The following is a 6,451-nucleotide window of genomic DNA, read 5'->3' as shown; positions in this document are numbered from 1 at the left end:
GTGAATTCCTTCATTTCGTCATTTTGAAGGAAGAAAAGGAATTAATAAGGTAAAAAAATTAAAATTAAAAAGTTAAAAGCAACACACAGACACAAATCAAATAAATGATGCCAGATCCTAGGTGTGTTTTGGTCTGGTTGTTGAAAGGAGCTTGATAGATTAAAGCTGGGGGAGGGGGTTGGGGAAGGAAAATGTTTGAAAATTTGAAGAAATGAATACAATTAAATAGAATAAAATAAAATGCTGTAATAAAATAGAATTTGAAAAATTTACAAAAAAAGTGAAAACTATAGTAGAAAAAAATTAAAGAAAATGTTTTAAGAAAAATTGAAAATAAAAATAATTTTATTCTTTCTTTACTCAAGAAAAAGAAGAAAAAAAGAAAGAAGATTGAATAGACAGACCAGTGAACAGACTGAAATATGGTTGCAATTACATCATTTTCCCCTAGAAGTCAAACTATGATGCACTTTATAGTCCATAAACTAAGCTGGAGGAGAGTTTGGTGTTCTGAAGAGTTAGGTTGACCCTGTTGGGTGGGGCTTAGTGTAACAGCTCCGTTTTCCACTAGGTGGCGCTGCTTAGCTTACTGGGGTGGATTACTGTGGAGCTTGCAAGTGTGTAATGCGCATGCACGGTGGGTGAAAATGGCGTCACCTAGCTACCCAGTCTCTAGTATTGGAACTCTGTTCTCCTGATCAGCAACACTGCACCTGTCTTTTGTCTCTGGCTTCTGTCCACTCCTCGCTTTTACACTGTCCATCATCAAGCCGCCCGATTGCCAGGAGGCACCTCCCTCCTGAGTTTTATTTCAGATGCGGCTGTGTTTCCCAACCCCTCTGAGACTGTGACTTTGATGCATTGTGCCCCTCTGTGTGCAATGGCTGGGTGCTGACCATACCCAGGAACATTCAAGGGACCATGCTGCTACCGATGCCCAGAGACTGCAGCTGGGTGCCAGCCCCCCAAGAAAAAGTTCCGTGATTGTGTAGCAGCAGCATTTCAGGTGTTGTGGTAAGTCACAACACACATCTGGCACTGGGCTTCACCCTTATTGTCCTTGTTCCAGCACCAGTGGATGTGATTGTTCTTTGGGGTTTGTTGAGACCTTTGCCTGTGCGGTGGCCACACAGCCTCTACTAAATGCCCTCTCAACAGGGGAACCGCCTCTCCTTGTGTGGCCTGAGGACCCCCAGACCTTACTCTGCTCCCGAGGATTTGCCCTTCCCACCAGAGCACTACCAGGTATTGAGCCACCAAGTTTCAGACTCTGTGCGTGCCCTATTTATAGAGTCTTGATAGAATTAAAACCCTCTCCTTTCTCCTTTCTCCCTTTTTTGTTCAGTCCCTGTGGCTCTTTACACTTTTCTACTTTCTCTCTGGCTGCTTTTGGTCAGGGGTGCTTTTCCTGTACTCTTCCCCCTCTCTGTCCTCTCTCCACAAGCAAAAACAGCTCCCTGCCCTCCCCATCTCTCTCCCCCAGTTCACCTCTCTGAGCCATGTATCTGCTGAGTTCTGTGGTTCAGGTTGTGCAGATTGTTGTGTTAATCCTCAAATCAGTTTCCTAGGTTTGCAGGATGGTTTAGTGTTGATCTAGCTGTATTTCATAGATGTGAGACACACAAAAAAACTCTTCAGGAACACTAAATGTCTCTCCTCCAGCTTAGTTTATGGACTATAAAGTGCTTCATAGTTTGACTTCTAAGGGAAAACGATGTAATTTCAACCGTATTTCCGTCTGTTCACTGGTCTGTCTATTCAATCTTTTTTTCTTTTTTGCTTCTTTTCTTTTTCTTGAGTAGCAGTAATGGTGGTCAACCATTATGGCCCCTCCCCTGTACCCTGAAACTTTACTGAGTTTTGATTAGTTACAGCAAGCTTTTGGGTGGAATCTTCAGGATTTTCTATATATATAAGATAATATTACCTGGAAACAAAGACAACTTTGCTTCTTCCTTTCTGATTTGGATGCCTTTTATCTCTTTTTCTTGCTTGATTTCCTCTGGCTAGGACTTCCAGTACTATGTTTAATGAGTGGTGAGAGTAGGTACACTTACCTTGGTCCTAATCTTGAAGGAGAAGCTCTGGAACTTACACCATTAAATTTAACTTTGGTGGTGGCTTTGACAAATATGGCCTTAACTATGTTGAGACACATTCTTCTATATACAATTTGCTGAGCATTTTTATCATGAAAGGATATTTTATTTTGTCATATGCTATTTTGCATCTATTGAGGTGATTTTTCTCTTTCATTCTATTAAAGTCATGTGTCACATTTACTGATTTGTGTACATTGAACCATTTTTGCATCCCACAGATAAATCTGACTTGATCATGTTGTGTAAATAATCCTTTTCTGAATATGCTATTGTATTCAGTTTGCTAATATTGTGTTAATATGTTGTTGAGAATTTCTATCTATATTCATCAGATGCCGTTTTTTTGTAGTGTTCTTATCTGGCCTTTGCATGAAGATAATGGGGCCTCATAGAATAAGTTTGGGAGTGTTCTCTCTTCTTCAATTTTTTGGAAGAGTTTGAGAAGGATTGGCATAACTTCTTTAAATCTTTGGTAGAATTTATCTTTGGTAGAATTTATCAGTGAAACCATCTGGCTCTGGGCTTTTCTTTGTTGTTGTTTTTTTAAATTACTGATTCAATTTCCTTGTTATTGGTCTGCTCAGATCTTCTATTTCTTCATGATTCAGTTTTGGTAGGTTATATGGCTTTAGGAATTTACCCATCTCTTCTAGGTCACCCAATTTGTTGGCATATAATTGTTCACAATAGACTTTTATTATGCTTTGTATTTCTGTAATATCAGCAGTAATGTCACCTTTCATTTATAATTTTGAGTCTTATTTCTTTGAGTCCTATTTTCTTAAGTTAGCTAAAGATTTGTCAATTTTTTGTTAAAAACAAAAAAGTCAAAATTTTTTGTTAAAAACTTTTGAGTTTTGTTGATTCTATTGTTTTTCTGACCTCTATTTCACTTATGTCTGCTCTGATCTTTCTGCTAACTTTGGGCTACATTTGTTCTCCTTTTTCTAGTTCCAGGTGTAAAGTTAGATACTTTGAAATCTTTTTTTCTTGATGTAGATTTTTATCACTGCAAACTGCCATCTTTTGCATAATAGCATAGGTTTGTGTATGCTGTGTTTATATTTTCATTTGTTTCGGGATTATTTTTTATTTCTCCTTTGACGTCTTCTTTGACCCATTGGCTGTTCAGGGTTGTGTTTAACTTCTGCATATTTGTAAATTTTCCAACATTCCTTTTGATATTGATTTTAGTTTCGTATCATGTGGTTAGAATAATACATGTTGTATGATTTCAGCCTTTTCAAATTTGTTAAGAATTTTTTTGTGACCTGTCATGTGCTCTAACCTAGAAAATGTTTCCTTTCCATCTGGATAGTTTGTCCATTGTTGAAATTGGGAAATTGAAATATCCCACTATTACTGTATCATCTGTTTCTCCCTTCAGACCACTTAGTATGTGCTTAATAGGTTTAGGTTGGTTTGGAATGGATATATATTTACTATTATTATATCTTCTTGATGAATTGACCCCTTTATCATTATGCAATAAACTCTGTCTCTTGGTAATGTTTTTGGCTTAGTCTATTTTGTCTGATATAAGTACAGCTACCTGCTTTCTTTTGCTTTCTCTTCGCATGGGATATCTTTTTCCATCCTTTCACTGATGAACCTATGTATATCTTTAAAGCTGAAGTAAGTCTCTGTTAGGCAACATATAGTTAGGTCTTGTTTTTTAATCCATTTAGCCACTCTGTGTCTTGATTGGAGAATTCAATCCATTTACATTTACAGTGTTGAAAGGTAAGGACTTACTAATGTCATGTTATTGTTTTCTGGCTGTTTTGTAGTTTTGGTGTTCCTTTCCTCCTCACTGCCTTACTTTGTGAAATGATGACTTTCTATGGTGGTTTGCTTTGATTCTCTTCTCTTTTGTGAATGTACTGTAGGTTTTTGCTTTGTGGGTATTATGAAGCTTACATAAAATACCTTCTATCAGTACATTTTACACTGATAACTCTAATCACATACAACATCTCTATGCTTTTACTCCTCACCTCTTTTGGTTTTCATGACACAATTTACCTCTTTTTATTTTGTTTTCATTAACATATTACTGTAGCTATTTTTAATATTCTTGTCCTTTAAGTTTTATACTAGAGTTATGTTAATACTCCATCATAGTATAGTATTAGAATATTTTGAATTTGATTATATACTTTCCTTTCCCAGTGTTATATATTTTCATGTTACTAATTAGCATCCTTTTATTTCAGCTTTAAGAACTCCTTTCAGCATTTCTCATAAGGCAGGTCTAGTGGTGATGAATTTTCTCAACTTTTGTTTGGGAACATTCTTTACCTCTCTTTCATTTCTGAGAGACAGCTTTGCCACAAAGGATTCCTGTTTGGCAGTTTTTGTTTTTTCTTTCATCACTCCTGATAGATCGCCTTCTCTTCCAGCCTGTAAGGTTTCTGCTGAGAGTGGTTTATGGGAGTTAACTTGAAAGATACAAGCCTTTTTTCTCTTGCTCCTTTTATGTTTCTGCTTTTGACTTTTTTGGAGTTTTAGTGTATCTTGGAGAGGATCTCTTTAAGTTAACTTTGCTTGGTGACTTATGAGCTTCATGAACTTGGATATCCGCATTTTTTCCCAGGTTTGGGAAGTTCTCAGCCATTGTAGTTTTAAGTAACCTTTCTGCCCCTCTCTCTCTCTCCTCTTTCTGGAATTCCAATAATTCGCAAACTGGTTCTTTAGATGGCATTCCATAGAACACGTAGGCTTTCTTTGCCCTTTTTGCTTCATTCTCCACTGATTGAATAATCTCAAATTCCCTGACTTCACTCTTACAGATTTTTTCTTCTGATTGATCTGTTGTTGATGCTCTCTATTGCATTTTACTTTTCATCTATTGCATTCTTTATCTCCAGAATGTTTCATTCTTAATGATTTTTTTTGTTATACTTCTCATTTTGTTCACGTATGGTTTTTCTGATATTGTTGAATTGTTTTCTTATAACTGATGGGGTTTTCTTAAAATAGCCATTTTGAATTCTTTATTGGGTAAATCTTTTATCTTTGGGTTCAGTTATGGAAAGATAGTGTGACCCTTTGGTGAAGTCATGTTAGTTTGATTTTTCATATGCCTGAAACTCTTGCATTGCTGACTTTGCTCTTGAAGTAGCAGTCAGCTCCTCCAGGCTTCACTCACTGCCTTTGAGAGAGTGATAGACAGCGTGAGCCTGCCTAGATTCTGAGGCTATTTCAGACCTTCTACGGTACATCTGTTCCAAGCTTCTTGCTCCCTCTTGTGGCAAAATTTTAAAGCTTGCATGCCTTCTCTGGATCCTGCAAGGCACCAGGCAGAGTGCTGTCAAAAGTGACACTAAAGCTTGTTTGTGCTCTCTCTTTGGCCTCCAGAATCGAGCCAGCTTTCTGCATGTATTCACTAGCTATCTATAGAAAGCTACTGGCAGAATAGTTCTAAATGCAGCCATAGAAATATCACAACCCCCCCCCCCACCATAGTAGAGCATAATAACAGCAGTTCATACATAGTATCTAAAAATAGAGACTGCAGGGATGCCTGGGTGGCTCAGTCTGTTAAGCTTCTGACTTCTGATTTCAGCTCAGGTCATGATCTTTCAACTCATGAGGTTGAGCCCCACCTTGGGCTCCTCGCTGACAGCACAAAGCCTGCTTGGGATTCTCTTTCTCTCCCCTTCTCAACTGTACTATCTCTCAAAATAAACAAATAAACTTAAATTTTTTTAAATGGAGATTGCAATGTAGATAAGACTGTCAACAGGTAGCATGGCCTTTGCACATTGGAAAGGCAGAAGCATAAATTGAGAGTAAAAAAGGATCCCTGTCTTTGACGGTGCATTGTGAAGGAAAGACTTTTGGATCAAGAAGGAAACCAGGGGGGCACCTGGGTGGCTCAGTCAGTTAAGCATCCAACTTTGGCTCAGGTCATGATCTCATGGCTCGTGAGTTCAAGCCCATGTCGGGCTCGGTGCTGACAGCTCAGAGCCTGGAGCCTGCTTTGAATTCTGTGTCTCCCTCTCTCTTGGCCCCCCACTCACACTCTCTCTGTCTCTCAAAAATAAACATTAAAAAAACCTTTTTTTTTTTTTAATTAAAAGAAAAAGAAATCAGGGACCTCAGGTGGGCACAAGTTGAATACTGGGTATCAAGAATAAGACACAAAAGATCAAAACCCGAACAGAATATAATCTAGTAATTCCAGATTGGGTTTATAGCTCTTTGAATCTTCAAGGTGCTAACCAGGCCTGGTCATGCCTGTGTAGGATCTGTGTGTGTTTACACACAGCAGTAAGGATAAAAACTGCCCCGGCTTAGAGAAGAAATCACATGCAAGGGCTGAGACCAAGTCAGGAGTTGACAAA

This window comes from Suricata suricatta, chromosome 10, assembly GCF_006229205.1.
Source record: "Suricata suricatta isolate VVHF042 chromosome 10, meerkat_22Aug2017_6uvM2_HiC, whole genome shotgun sequence".
In the NCBI taxonomy this organism is placed as follows: domain Eukaryota; kingdom Metazoa; phylum Chordata; class Mammalia; order Carnivora; family Herpestidae; genus Suricata; species Suricata suricatta.
This window is presented reverse-complemented; position numbering follows the sequence as displayed.